Source organism: Stegastes partitus, unplaced genomic scaffold, assembly GCF_000690725.1.
Source record: "Stegastes partitus isolate 25-593 unplaced genomic scaffold, Stegastes_partitus-1.0.2 Scaffold394, whole genome shotgun sequence".
NCBI classification, from domain to species: domain Eukaryota; kingdom Metazoa; phylum Chordata; class Actinopteri; family Pomacentridae; genus Stegastes; species Stegastes partitus.
In genome coordinates this window covers 45,709-62,208 of record NW_007578125.1, presented here as the reverse complement: position 1 = coordinate 62,208, position 16,500 = coordinate 45,709, and positions in this window count along the sequence as shown.

The window sequence follows — 16,500 nt, the reverse complement described above, 5'->3', positions numbered from 1 at the left end:
TCAAAGTACATCCAACGTCGGGCAGCGACTGCTTCAAATACAAATCTTTCAATGGTTCAAGTGTGGATGATGGAGAATCTCTTCCCTTTTTCTTGTTTTCTTTGCACATGTGCAGTCGTCACGCTTGCAATACGTACAATCCGCACAATCTCAAATTTCGGGCTCCATGAGTAGGTTGCGAAATTTACATCAAACATACACACTTTTGGGTCCTTGTGAATGTGCCGATGTGGAACGTGTCAATGGGCCTTTAACTGAGCTGCATACAGCAAATTTGATACAGTGGCCAAGTGTGGTATTGCAACAAAAAGTCTCCTGAAAGCACGTTTGGTGTTGTAAATGAGACATTAACAAAACTGTTATGATAACTGACCTGATACTTTGAAGTGCCAACAAGGCTCTTTATATTGTATGTATTATAAGACAGAGGTGATATTTTCATTTTTATGGCATCATCTGAGCAGCAAACAACCAGCACACATTTATTGGCTTATGTGCGTTGCAAGCAATTTTCATTTGGGTCAGTGGACACCATCTTTACACCAGATAACCAGTTCTTATAATATAGGTGGCTCAAATACAAAGGATTTTGTATTTAATGCATGCAGCGACCACATTCCAAATCTATGCAGATTTCTGTTTTTGGAAAGTTTCCAATACCTTGAAGGTCTATGCAGCTACACTTATAAAAAATGCCACCAAGTGGGGTACGATTTCTTTCTTTATTTTTTGTTTTTATTTCTTTTTATGTTAGTGCATATAAGAAATAAAATAGGAATACAAATTTATTGGGCATGTTAACAGTGCTTTATGGACATTTCTGTAGTTTGGTACCGTTAGCAACACTTCAGTACCTTGAATAGGGTCCACATGTAGTAGTTTTAACCCCAAAAAATAAACACATAAAGGCAGTGATTTATACTGAAGCTTTATTTGTATTTGCACAAATAGTAGATAATTACAATGTTTAACACTGGGTCCGTTTTTTTTTTGTTTTTTTTTTTAAGTAGATAAGTATGACATGTTTTTAAAGTAGAAAATAACAAACTTACTTCAAGTTTCGTAACATCCTGCATGCAAATAATATTATATATTAAACATGTGTGAATACAGTCATAAGCGGAGGGTTTAACTTCAAACTTTTGCTCTGTTTGATCATAACATCTTCAGCAAACAGAAGTTGATGCAGGCACCAAAGAATGCCATGATTTTATGCCTCACCATCTATAAAGCAAGAGGACACTATAATCTAAGGCCGAGAAGGGAAAAAAAAGACAAGCAGAAAAGTGAGAATGAGGACGGGAGGGAGATGGAGGTGACTGATGGAGGAGAGAGCAGCAGATAGTCAGTTCTTTCCTCTTTTCGTTCTCCTTCTGTTTCAGCTCATGTGGAAAAGCTTTTCAAATTATGATGTGGATTGACGTGCAGCAGCTGTCCCCTCTCCTGGGTCCTGTCCGTCACCTCACCGGTCACCGCTGACAGCACTATGATGGATTAGGAATTGTCATCCAGGACGCTTGTCACTTGTTTACAAGTCGGCCATCCCTCATCTCTCACCACAGGCCTTATAATCTGGCCGACACTCCTCCGACGTCCCCCCTCTCCCCACCCGCTGCTACCAGACACGCTATACAAGACAACACCATACATTACAACAGCGTTTTTTTTCTCTTCCCCCTAACCTTTCTCTCTCTCTCTCTCTTTCTCCCTCTCTTACTCCTGCATCCCTGGGTTGAACACAGTCAACACATTTAATGCATTAATATATGTGTTGTGCTCGCCAATCTCCCAGGGACTGGAGCGATGTCTTCTCCTGTCAACCTCTACCCCTGAGAACTGACTGGGTTTTATACAAACATCCCAGTGGGAGAGGGAGGGAGGCTCAGATCTAACCTGCATTCTGTTTTTTTGAACAATGAGGCTTTTAAATCTGTCGCCAAAAAAAAAAAAAAAAACTGTGGATGGTGCATTTGCTATCCTTGGACGCTCTACTTTTGAACTGCGATAGTAAATAAAAAAACGTATCTGTAACAGTAATCCGGCAGAGATGATGTAATTATATAAATAAAAAAGCAAGAATGCTCAGTTTCCCCCCATTAAAATACTATTTAGATATGTGTTATAATATATAACCTAAACTCTTATCAAATGAAGTTTTTGCAAAAATGATTAATTAAATGTTGTGTATCTGATATCAGTGGAATGTAACCTCTTGAGCTATGGTGACCTTTTGTGTAATATTTTCTTACATTTGCATACCAAACACTTAAGCAATTAATTGTAACACCAAAAACTGGCACTTTAAATGACTGAGAGGGGGAAAAAAATGTGTTTGTTTATGATCAGACACTTTATTTCCCCCCCTCCTCACTTAACCTTTTGTTTTAAACTGCTTTTCACAGTTTGAACCGATAAACAGTCGCATCAAACTCGAGACCATTTTCCAGAAGCTTTCAGACTCAATGATGTCAAACCTGTATCTCAGAAATGTCGAGGAAGGAAGCCCCGCCGAGCAGACTTTGATCTCTCTCTACAGCATCTCTCAGCCTGTGGTCTGCTGTGAGAATGTGTGAGTTTATGCTCCCTCTGCAGGCATAGTCCAAACTGGAAGACGAGCTAACCAGCCTGCCTTTCTAGTTTGGACTCAGCCGTGCCAGCTGTGATCCTGCAGAGAGGATGAGTGGATGCCATCTACCCTGCACTGCTGAGACCATCCCTGTGCTCCCAGTGTGGCCCTTGAGAGAGGCCATAATCTCCTCCTATCTGCCTAATGGTTCCCTCTGTGCATTCGGAGATGGCAGTCCTGGGAGCGGGGGCGGCGTGCTGAATCCTACCATGAGCATATTGTCATTAAATTAAAAATTTCCGAACACTCCCTCGCTTGTGGCATAACCGCCGCCGTGAGAGCGATCATAATTGGCTCTGAAAACATGCGTAATTGCCTTCAGCTGGCGTTCTTTTACAGTTGACATTGTTGAGTCCGCGGCGGGGTGATTGGTGAATTGAATATGCAGCTTGTTTCACGATGGCAGGCGTAATTGAAATATGGTACGTGTGAGTGGAAGATTACATTAAAGCTCCTAGATAATCACCTGACAGGGGAGTCATTGAATCGACAATCTGCCGCCGTGTTTCGGGGAAGCGGGCCAGAGCGAACAGGCCGAGGGAGGAGGACGAGTGGGACGGGGGTACAGGCATCAGGCAGGAGAAGAAGAAGAAGAAGAAAAAAAATCTCTTGGCTAGCTCACTTATTCAGAGCAGTCCTGGACTGCCAGCCTGGCATTCCTGGGCTCTTTCTATCACCACATTTATCCTGCTCCCTCCCTCCCTCCCTTCCTATTCTCTCCTAGACACACACCCCTCCACTGCTTTGAGTAGACCACTTCCCCTTTAAGAGCTAACAGATGGTTATCCATTGCAGTTGTGTTTTATCCTTCATCATTTTATTGCTTTTTTTTTTTTTTTTTGCATTGTGACAAAATAATACCTTTCCAGTCAACACAACTGTCTCTCATAAACAGAGACTGATCTGCTGATGATTACCCCCCTCCACCTGTAGGGGGTCCTTTAAAAGGAAGTGTGCGATTGTAAAATCCCATGATTCGACTAGCATACCGGTATTAATGTTTGGATTTCTCCGAAAGTTCCTCACGCCATTTTTTTTTTCTTTCCACAGTCCCTTTCACTTCCTCACCCTAATAGACAGCTGGAGAGGAAGTGTTATTTCACAAATATTTCAAAACCCCGAGGTGTCGGCAAAGACACATTACTGGTAAACTGATGCACAAAAGAGAAGACACAGAGGGATGGCCGCATTCGTCCTCCTCTCTTCTGTCGACCGTCGGTGCTGTTATTGCCGCTGAGGTGAAGAAAACTCGCAGGTGCCTCCTCTCTTTAATCTACTTCTCCCTTCACCATTATCTTATATTTGGGTATAAACACACAGACTGTGCAACCCGATAATATGCAATTAAAAACAAAGATCATTAAAAAGTTATTGGTGTCTGCCTAATTACTATAACTTTACCCCCCTTATAATGAGCGTGCATGGGTATTGATTCGAAGCAAATCTCCCTTTCCTCCTGGAAAAAAGCAGGTAGTTACTTTGTGTTAAATCATTAATATAGTAATGATTTTTCCAGAACACTCTCAATTAAGACCAGAGCAGAAAATGACCCAGGGGAGTTGAAGCTCACGCTCTTAAAAGTCTGATGTTCCAAATATATCCTTGTTTCTCTCACCAGAGAGTATGGATGGGGTCGAGCCGTGTTTCTGAATAATTTAAAGTGGAGCTTGTTGATTAGAATGTGTGTAAATGTGTTTCTGTGTTAAAGGTCTGCACCTTTGATGTAATACAGTATGTACTAATACGCTGCAATAAATAAGCTTTGTGTGAATAGTGAGTGATGTAGTGGTATGGTTTGACCTCCAGGAGGGGACAAAGAAACAGCCTGCCAGGATAAAAAAAAATAAAATAAAATTAATGACAAACATTAAAGGCAGAAATAATTCCACTGATGTCGTTGTAATGAAAAAGAAAGAGTGCACGCTATGAGCTCATTAAGAGGTTAAACAATTACCAATGCGTTTCTAAATAAAGAGATTAGGGTTTTGTGTAACTTCCTCCTTAAACCATTTCCATATAATTTACATTAGTTTCCTTATGTGTACTGTGAACTGCACTAAATACTGAATAGTGTATACGGAATATAGCAAAGATGTCCAGCAAAACAAATAAAAGTAAAGATGTGTTCAGAAGGCAAAGAAAGTTTTTGCCTTGCTTCATTGACTTCTTTGTGTTTATTGGTCCCAAACAGCCAAATTATCCATCGCACAGGAACAACACTGAGCTGTGCAGCGATTTTTGGGATAAGGACCGAATTGCATACCGTGCAACAGAAAAACTTTGCAAGAGGTTCACTGAAACATGGCGGATATTTTTTTTGTTCAGGGATGAATTGCGGTATTCAGTTCTCATTAATACATCCATACTAGGAGTTGATCAGTATAGGGTGTTTTTTAAAATATCCATACGGATTGTTAGTAATCAAAGAAACCAATTGGTGATATTTGAAAACAATACATATTTGCAATAAAAATGCTCGTGACCACAAATAGAGAGAGGCAGCTGCGTCAGAGCCAAATTGAAACATTTTAAAAGATTAGTTTTATTGAAAAATGGTTTAAAAGAATAATGATAGTTGGAAAAATGTTGATCGTTGGATCCCATAATCGGCCAAACCGATAAATCTCTAATCCATATATCGTAGCAGTGATGGGCTAGCAGTAAGCTAGCTGGCACGAGTGCTCACCTATGCTTTGGCTGATTCTTAGGTAACTACATCTCTTGCGCCAATAAAATTCTCCTGATCTGTGTGAACTCACGGTGAGAGCACATCAATGCTTTGAGCTAATGTTAGCATGTGAACAAGCCGATAAAGTGTACAGCTGAAACTGACATAAAAGTTTTGCAGAAATTTTGTTTATGAACTAAATTTCTTGACCAAAGAAGATGTTTACCAGACAATGGCGCTACATGAAAAATGAAGGGATCACCAAAGCATCCCGATGGAAACATTCATTCACATGTTCTATTACAATTCAAAAAATCTGTGATGCCAAACGCACTCACCAATGTCAACCTCACGGAGGCTCGAGACAGAAAGTCAGGATCAAAGGCTTTAGAATTATTCGTATAGAAACCGTGAATGCCCACACAAAATGTTATTCCAATACATTTCACAGAATAGGTTTAGCTTTTGACCTGCTGATTTAAAACTTTGACACAATCCATTTGAGATATTCCACAGTAGTTGCATATATGAAAGACTTTCTGTGTCTGTCATGGTTTTCAGGTTTGCATATGTCAACCAGTTTGTCTTTGTAATTCAAATCCTGCTTCTCTGTGATCTCTGAACCTCCACCCCAAACCATGCGAGGGCCTCCCCCCACTCGATTCTCCCTGAAATGCTCCAACAATTAGATCATTTGTTCGTCCATTATCTCAACACCTGCAAGAAAATCTGTCTCAATTTTCCTCTCTGCTTCTGATCTTGTCTCCCTCCCTTCTTCTTCTGCGGCCCCACTGAGACGCTGGTTCAGCCCCAAGCAGCTTCTGTCTCTGTCAGAAGGCCCTTGGACACTGCCATCCCACCATGCATTGTGCCCATGCCAAGAGCCTGTGCCAGTTCAAGCCCCTATAGTACCAAATACTTGTCAAGACCCTGCCTTTTCTTTTCTTTGCGCTCTTTTTAGGCCCCTGTGCCAAACACACACAGGCTCAAGTAGGGATACACAAAAAACATCTCACTCTCCCTCCCTCCTTTCACTCAGACCCATAATATTCCCTTAGTGAGGACCAGAAGGGGCTGGAACAAAGAGACCTTTGGGTCTGGGCAATGATTCGTTATAGTCTCCATAACCACAGTTTACAGCAGCTTTCTTTTGAAATGCTTGACATTTTACTTCCTATTCCTTAGGTATAGTCGGTGGGTACAGTGCGTCATCTTTGTTTGACTTTATCGCACGTCAAGAGCTGTTTTTGCTTGGTTTAATGTCATTGCCTAGGTAACTAGCAGGTTTTTGGCAACAATGTGGAAATGGCCAATTTGTCAATAGAATGTGTGAAGTGTCAATATAAATCCACCTAACCCCTCTGGGCTTCATTCAGGAGATAATTTTTCATATGCATATGAGAATTTTTGGTGTATTACTTTCTCACACTTTTTTTTTTTTTTTTTTAGTGCCAGTGACAGATGGGAATGAGGCTCCAGTTCAAGGGTCCAGACGAGTGAGGAGGGGGACAAAGCTGAGAGAGGTGAGGGTAGCGAGCTGGGTTTACAGGAAAAAAAGCAGCTGGGCACCAAAACACAGATGACAAAGTTTGAGTTCAGTTCTTCATGTTGGCATTTAAAGCTATTTGGGATGCTGCTCCTGGCGGTTGCTCTACAGGTTTCTTTATGGGTCTTCAACAAAATCATAAATACATTCACTGGTAAATCCCAGTTAAAGTTATAATGGTGAGGATTTCTGCCCCGGCTGCTTTGTTGACACCTGTGGTTGCTCGTGGCAACATAAGTGGTTTGTTTCTGACTGGAGCAAGTAGTGCATCTGTTTAAAGCACAGACAAACAAACTAAGAGGAAACATTTAGTTTGTATTAGCCTAATACAGCTGTAGTAGAGTGTTAGGAGAGTGAGCAGTAAATAGTGAGCAAACATGCATAGTTCAGTGTGACTCCCTCGTGTGTTAAGTTACAAAAGAATAATGATGATGTTACATGCTATAATTAGGAATTGAAAGTCATCTTTTTTTGGGTTACAGTATATGATTAGTTAAGGACGGTGTGGTTTGGTTTTGGCATCATGGTTGCAATAATAAGCATATAGCTGCCTATTGGTGTTTTGTTGACCCATCCATCCAGCTCAACCTCCTCTTTAGGCAGACCTTGTTTCCATTTGAGTTATTCCTTCACTACTGTCCTCATTACAGTGGTTGCAAGAGGTCTTACATCATTCTTCTGGAGGACAGTCACGTATCTGAAGGTGACATAAATACACAGGATGGCTATTGCTAGCTAACTACCGCTTGCCTGACACTCAAGTGAAGGTAGTAAAAATCTTCTGATAAATACCAGCAAAGATCGTCACTCTGACCTCTATTGATTATATTACTACGGTTCCACGACTTGAAAATGTTTGACCCCCCCCTCTGCTGTACATTCTTATGATGGCTGAAGAACAATGTGTCGCAGCGTGGCATTTATGTTCATGTGACATTATCAAAATACTCATATGACAGCATACCAATTATGAATCCTGACGAGGTGACACCTGAAAACATCTTGCATTTGCACTCATCGCTGACGTGACCTTTTACTATGATCCCGCGCTCTTCCCATCGACATCCCCTCCTGTGTTGCCCTCCTCTCTCCATCTATCTCTCGTTTTTCTATTCATAGCTCCGTCCTCTCTGCTTCCATCCCAAGGTAAATCCCATTGGGTGGATGTTTTGTCGTGGAAGCTTGTGAATGTTTTCACCTCGCTGTTGTTATTTATTGGCCGTTGACAGGGCCATGAATTCCGTGCCAAAGTGAAACTCATATTGTTATCAAAAGCATAAAATTCCTATCACTTTAGATGTCAGAGCAGAGACAAGAAAATGAAACAGGTACTCATAAAGGCAGCGGGAGTAATAAATCAGCCGGAGGGGCCCGAGCAAGGAGACGCTTGATTAAATAAGGGGAATTAGGTATTTTTGCAAAAGCGGGAAATAACATTGATCTATGCCCCTGTCAGTGGCGAAGGTTGACACGATTGTGTATTGTTTATTTTTCTTGTGTATTTATAGTATATCAATCTCCCTCTCACTGAATGATATGAGAAAACCCTGCCTCCTCTGGCTGCCATGTACTCTGTTGCTGGAAAACTGAGGACAGACATCCAGGATCTGAGTTTGGCTACTTTGGTTTCCTCTGCAATTGAATCACCAATCATATCTTGTAGCTTTGTTTACCAGGACACATGTGAAATGAGCCAATAGGGCTACTGTTTTTCCTACAGCGCCATAGGCATCAAGAGGCAATTTAAGGTCAGTCAGGGGTGAGACTCTTCACTAGTTTATACCGGGGTGCAATCAAATTTCATTGCATTTTATGGGAAATCACTTTGGGCAAATCATTTCTATTTTTCAAGTGAGTGCTGGATATCTATTTAATGATAGGAAGTCTTGTTATTAGGAAAAATGCAATAAATCTCCACACTTTACCAAACACAACTAGCAATCTTTTACTTGTGCAGCCTGTTTGACAGCTTATATACTCTCTCTTTCTACTCAATTGTCCTCTGTTGAGCAAGAATCTAATAGTGTAACGTAGCTGTTACTTTAAAATCCCCCTCCCCCCCCCTGCATAGTTTCCATAGTTAAAAGCATCACAAATCCATGACAACCGATGAAGATCAGAGGTATGACTTATTGCCAATGACACATCTTTCTAAAAGCAAATTTTGTAAAGCATCCCTCTTCCAGGTTGCTCTCCCTAAATGTATGATTTTAGTAACGTCCCCCACTATGATTTGGAGGTGTCTGCATGGCTGATGGGATCAGTGAACTCTGAAGAGTGGGGTGACGACCTTCCACCTCATCCATCACCCAGTGATGGACATGGGAAGCCGGTCCCTGACAGGTTGGGGGGACAGGCGGGGGTGCAGGGTACAAATGGGGTTAAGGATAGGGCCAGAGAGGGAGCTTGGTTGCCACAGCATGGTGGCTGGATGAACAAGGGGGAGGAGGTGGATGGAGAAGTGTGGCCAGGATTGAGGTCAGGGATGTATGATTGGGGTATTAGACAGCCAGCCTGGTTAAAATGTTTGTATAGAGGACAAAGATGGATTATCTGACTGTTTATGCAAGTCTTATGTGTGGTAAATAAACAAAAGTGCGAAAGGAATCTTTGTTTCTTCAGCTTTTACAGTCGAGGACACAGAAACCATGTTATTGGTTTTGGTACAGTTCTCCAGCTGACATTTGTAAAAGAGCAACAAAGTCTAATACAAATGATGAATCTGGTAATCAGGAGCAGTGTCACTCCATTCTCCAAATCTTGCTGAGGTGTAATGAGTCTCTGAGGGCCACTTGTTCCTTACACCCATTGAAAGATGGACTAACGTCATCAATCTTCAGAGTGGCTGAAGTGAAGTCGACTTCTGTCTGAAGGTGCTCCCCTCTGTTGATTTCTTCTTGTGAGCTCAGTGCTCAAAACCTCCAACCGACACGGCCAATATTGAGTGACACCCTGCTGCGAGGGGAGGATGCACCGCACGCACACACATACACTCACAAATGTTAGTGTGGAATGGGTTCAGTGACACTTGACCCCGGCCATCCAAACGCCTGTCAACACCATATACTACCATCGTTTTGTGCATGACTGTGTGATCATATGTTTTCCTCTGTCTGACCTAAATGCAGTCATGTCTAGACACTTCTTTCTTTCTTTCTGCTGCTGCATTGCTTATATTGTGCACCTCATGTCAAAAGTTTGCTTTTTCAGGAAGTTAAACAAGACTCCTTCCCCTCTCCTGTCAGACAGTAGCTTCGAGCTTGGCATAGTGAAACCAGGAACAGACCAAGGGTGAGCTGACCAGTTCACTCTCACTCATAAATCTGTGGTTTCAGTATTTATTTATTTTTTTCTTAACATTGATTTTGATTTAATTTTTAACGCGACCATTCTGTTGTTTTCTAGATTTTCAACAATTTCCTTGAGATTTACACCGAAGGGATCAATAAAGTTTTATTCTATTCTATTCTATTCTATTCTATTCTATTCTATTCTATTCTATTCTATTCTATTCTATGCTATTCTATTCTATATGAGTCACTCTGCCAAAGCTGATATCGTTGCACATCATGCAGCAAATAAGGAGGCTATCATGTCTTAAAGCCCAGATCAGATTAGATCCATCTGTAAATAAGGATAAACTATTGTTGGAACATGAAAAACAACAGGGATTGACACACATACTATATATTATAATCTTCTTGAAGATTTACTCAGTTATTTACTCTGATCCTGTTGTTTCTGACTTTCTTCTTCATCAAAATATTTGCGCAAATGACTACATATGTCTTGTTTTTGCTGTTGCTACCAGCTCTGGATTAGCTTCAGTACAAGCATGCACACACTGCAGTACACGTGTTATGGGTGTATCAGGAAACAACAAGCTGCCCTTGCTTGTCTTCTGCTGGCCAGGGCCTCAGTGGGATGGACAGTTTGTGAAAATGACAGGACATGCCAACAAATTGCATCACTTCTGCCTCTGTGGCCGAGGACAATGGGCCACCATATGCCGAAGTGGGGAAATGAATGGAGCTCATTTGTGCTGGCACCCTGAGCCCCCGCTCCCCTCGACCCTGCTGGGGCCTCTGTGGCACCGAGGCCGACACAGACAGACGAGCCCACCCTGTGCCACGCCGCCGTGCTGCTGTCCACCGCTGGATCCCATAAGTCAGGGCCAACAAACACATCGGATTTATCGTCTGTTTGTAGATATGACTGAACAAGGGAAATTGATTCAGTTAGAATTTTGGGTACACTTCACCTCCTTTGGGCTGAGAGGCTTATTTACATGATTACACATCTTATTAAACACATTGTCCTGCACTGTAACCGCAGGATCATTGTTACCAGAGTTCTCTGAAGTTCCACTGGACGTGTAGCAGGAAAAATTTAATTAACAGCTTATTATATTTAACATACTCTTTATTTTAATATCTGATGATATATAAATACGTACACAGGACTGTCTGTGAAACTAGCCCCGTGTGCAAGTTTGTATTTACTTGTTCCTTTATTTGTGTGTGTGTGTGCGTGTGTGTGTGTGTGTGTGTGTGTGTGTGTGTGTGTGTGNGTGTGTGTGTGTGTGTGTGTGTGTGTGTGTGTGTGTGTGCAGTCCTGGGATGATAGCAGATGATTAAGGAGTGGCTGCTCTGTTGACATGAGATACTAATGAGGATGAAATGAGAAGGTCAGGGCTCGTCTCCAGGAGGGGGACGCCCTCCTCCCATCACCACCGCAAGCACTGCCCTCCCCCCCCTTCTTCTCTCCTCGTACCCCCGAGTTGCCTCCCTCCTCAGGATGGACGGCTAATCCTCCTCTTAATCGGCACAGGCCAGTACACACTCGTGTTTACACACTCACACACATACACGTACACACCGAGGCGCCTCTGATCAGGCCTCTGCATCTTCATAATGGAGGTAATTAGCAGCTCAACAAGGCTAGCTCAGCATTATGATTAGCACCTTTTCTGGAGTGCACTCAAAATCTGACCAGGCTGAACTCTGCTGTCAATCCAGTCTCAAAAAGACAACACAACAGTTTATTATGCAGCAGTTTTATTGCTAGTTGTTATTAATATTTAGATTATTCTTTCACAAAAGAATGCCTGTCTACATGTGCACACAGACAGCTGAAGCTAAAAGCAGCACGTGTCAGTCAGTGGCCAGTACTATAATGATGTATTGTAATGAGAGAAAATTCAGACAAAGGTGGGAGTGACGGAAGTCCAGCGATGCAGCAAAGCAACCTGTGCGAGTGTAGAAGAGCTCCTATTAAAGAAGGTGTAAGAGTCTCCATCAGCATAGTGAACTGTTGACCCCCGCAAGAGGAAGGAAGTGCTCAGCCAGCTGCACGCCATTTTTCATCTCTCTGATGGACCTCAGAAGAGGGGTAGACAGGGGGAGGTGAGAGAGAGAATGGGGGACATGAGAGAGGGAGAGGAAAAACGGGTGGGTCTGATGATAAAAAAAAAAAAAAAGAAAAAAAGTTGGTGTTGTGAAGTGTGGCGAAGTGTTGGATGGAGGCCTCCTAAGCCGTGACCCCTGCGATTTCTAAAGAGCATTCAGCTCGACTCGTTAATCAAAGGGTGATGCGTATCACAGTGACCCCCGTCTACGCACCAAAAACCCTTCCTCAGCCAGGTGTCATTTGTCATTTTTCGTGGTAGGTTCATGGAAAGATAAGGCGCCTCAGGTTGCCACCCAGTTGAAGGGAAGAGCTGTTGCTATGGCGTATGTTTACACATGTGTTTCCATCAACAAAAGAGTCACAATCCACACAAAGATGAAGTTCTGCAGGACTTTCCTGCATAAGGATGCTTTATATTAAATAGGAGCACCACTGAATTTACACATCTTGTTTACAGGAGTACTACACAAAGACTCCTCAAGTGCACTTCTGTCAGTATCAGTTGGGGATGAAGACTATAAATCTGAAATGAGCAAAACTTTGGCGGTATGAAGACACTTCTCTGTAGCCCACTCCATCAGGATAGACGCTCAAGGCTACGTTATACGTAAAACATTCCAGAATCAGCAGCGTGAGTAGTATCGATTCACGGGTTTGTGGAATTTAAAAAAGTCACTGGCTCTGCTGCTATAATTTTGATCATTTTTAATATAACAGAAAGAACTGTCCATCATGAGTAGGACAGTATTACAAGAGTGCAGTTCTAAATTGCTACTAGTTCAAGCATTATTGATACCAATGATGGATATACATTCTGATTATCTGAGTGACATTGTTGGATATGTATTAATTCATATCATTTATACTTTATTACATATACATATAATGTTATGATTTAATGTATGAGTAGGCATCATAATGTGAGCTTATAATACCAAAGTGAGGTTTATTTATAGTAAATTAGTAAACTGCCAATGAATGTCACTCTTAAAAATGACCTACAATGAATCCTAATATAGGTCCTAATAGCAGAACTCACATACAAATTGGACGTCAGGAGCGATGTGTTGTTGACATGCGATGTCTTCTCCTCATGTGTCCAGTTTCCATCTTCCTCCTGTGAAAAAATAAAATAAAATGGAGGCATTTGTGCAAAGGTTTATTCAGTGCAATCAGCTCAGGAGGTGACAATTCTTTTTTTTTCTTTTTTTACACTGTCACACATAAAAGTGTAAGCTTTGTGTCCACTGACTACAAATGGCCCAAAACTAAAATGCGTTCAAACTTCGTAAACATGCCAAGTATTAAGGTTTGCTTTCTAGCTGGCTCTGTTTGATCAAGAGCGAAGGGAAGAGAGAGTCAGAGAGGGAGAGAGAGAGAGAGAGAGAGAGAGAGAGAGAGAGAGAGAGAGGAAAAATGAGCCTGCCAGTGGTTAATTGAGCATACAGATTCCTAATGTGTCAGGCGGTGGCCTCGCAGATGAGGGATGGCACTTTTTTACGATGCATCTTCCTTTGTTTCCTCTTTAAGGCTAATGAAGTCGGCCTTCCAGTCGCCACCTGGGCCGGACGCTCAGACACCAGAGACACTCTCACATCCCCATTCACAAAGTCTAACAGCGAGTCATCATCTTCAACACTCTCCCTCCTCCTCCTCCTCCCCTCTACCTCCACCCCCAGCCAGCCTGAAGATAAATACACACACACGCAATGACACATAGGCACGGCGGCCCTACGCAGGCGTACATGTACTGTATATGCACGCACATACCCACGAGTGGGGTTATTAGCCGGACGTTTGTGATAAACTCACACTCTGGGCCGATGTTTGCAGCATATTCATTATCAAAGCCGCAGACCTGTTTATTTTTACTGTCTTAAAACAGCAAGCATCCATTATCCAAAGATTTTTTTTTTTGTCTCTCTTGCTTGTCTTTTTTTCCTACATGCCTTTAGGTCACCCACTAATGAGCTTAACACTGAGGAAACGTGGAAGCGATTAGACGAGGCTTGGCTGTTTGAACAACAGGGTGATGATATTATATTGTACCTTATGATTACAAGAATTTATATCAACACAAACAGGAGACGAGAAAGCAGGCGAGCTGGAGAGTCTGAAGCAATCCACGTCTTTTCCTGGCTGGCTAACTTCATGTGGGTTTAAATGGGTGAGAGCAACTAGTTATTGATGATCTTTGTTGTTGGCAGCCTCCTGCTCCCTGCTTATCCTTGTTCTGCTTTTGCAAGTTGGGCCTGAACCTCCTTTCGCACCACTTTCTTTTTTGCTGTGGCAACTCAGGCCAAGTAGTTCTGGTCACCCAAACATGTTCAAGGTGCTCCATGACCATATGTTTGCTCATTGGGGAGCGGAGCAGGGAAAGGCTGGACTGTATGACCTTCACCCAGGTTGAGCAATGAATACTCCAGGCTCTGCTCGCTTGGGTTCATGCCAGGTGAACACAGTAGTCGAGCTTCCCAGACATGCAACTGGATCCCAGCAAGAATTTGACGCACGAGAGGTGGAGAATAAGAGTGTAAAAGAGGGGCATTGTCAACTTTTTAGAGTAAAAAAAAACAGTATCTACTTGCTGTTGAGTTGCTTTAAAGTGGTGTTTTATGGGTGGTATGGTTTTGAAAACTTAAAAAAATAATGTGAATACAGGCCAGTATTGGAATTACAAGATTTTCATACACATTTCCAAAAACACAACATACCTTTCTATGTGTTGGATTGCTGCTAGTGGTCCAATTAGAGTCCAAAATGCAAAAAATTAAGTAAATTCAGTCAAAGTTTGGGTTAATAAGCTGTATAACAAAATTTTGAACATAGCACTAAAGAAAAACTGGTACTAGAACAGTACATAGCATGTATGAAACATTTGGCTCTTTACATTTCCTTTAAATGTAAATCCAACTTCCATTTTTCAGTTGTTTCATTATATAATATCAATTCCTTTTTTTAGAAATATTCAGCTATGTCAATTTCCATAAGCATGGGAGCAGAAATGCCCCAAACGGTAGCAACAGTTCCCTGTTTTAGTTCTCTAAGGTTGTAGGTTAAAGAGTTGTGGTTTTGACAGACACTCTGTACCAGAATTATAAAAATAATCAGTGGATTTCTGTTTCAGTTTTAGTGTTTTCAAGGTCACTGTCAGCCACCAAAATAAAGTTTCTAAATGTTTAAAAAGCCCATAATAGTAATAATTGTATTTTGTGTAAAATATATGTAAATTTAATATTTAAAATAAAGAAAGTATCAGCAAAATATTTTTAACCAAGACCAGATAGAAAACACACAGTCCATTTTACAGACTGTTGGTCTTATGTTATAGTCTCTCTATAAATTTAACTGACAAAAGAAATCCAAACATGAAGTAGTGCCCCAGTTTTTCATCATTCTAATTGACATTTCAGTAGAAATACGCTTTTAGAGCATATTAGTTTCATGCCATTGTTCCCTAGAGGAGTTTCCTTACATTATTGCAACACATTGTTTAGTTTTCACCTCTTTAAACATGTACGTCCTCTTGAATTATACCACCTGCATGGGTGCAAAATAAGCAAGAGATTAAACATGCGCTGATAACTCAAAATGTCGGCACAGTCGAGTCAACAAGGGATCTTTATGGGGAGGGAAAGGGCTGAAGGAAAATGCCATTACTCTCCAGATAATTTAAACATGTGTTGGCATTTATCTTGGTGGTCCATGTCCGAACACTAATGACAAACTCTTGTTATTAGTGGACTGAATCAAAGCCAAAGGCATGCCCACCCAAAACTTTAATCCCTTAATGTTCCTCACTCTCTAATTTGGTATTACAAAATGAAAAAATGCTAGTTTCATAGGTACAGTAGTTCTTCAAAGCGGTATAAATATAGTGTAACAAAACACGTATTTGACATGTTTTTATAGATCTCTCTTTCACGCTTTCCATCACATTCTTCCAGCGCCGATCTTTATTTTGGTGGGAAGATTAAATATTTCTGCTTGAGAACACCCTTTAAACTATGAAATGACTGCTGTCACTGACACACAGACCCCCCCTGTACGCACACACACATATACACACACACACCACGCTCGCCTGATTTTGGATGGATAGATGGTTGGGAAGAGGAGGAGGAGGAGGAGGTGGTGGGGGTTCTGAAATATATAATCTCCTGAAAAGAATGAGGCCCTCTGGGATTTTCTCAAAGTGGCCCCTCTCTGCACTGGGGCCAGGGGAGAGTGGGTGAGTGCTGGTGGTGTGTT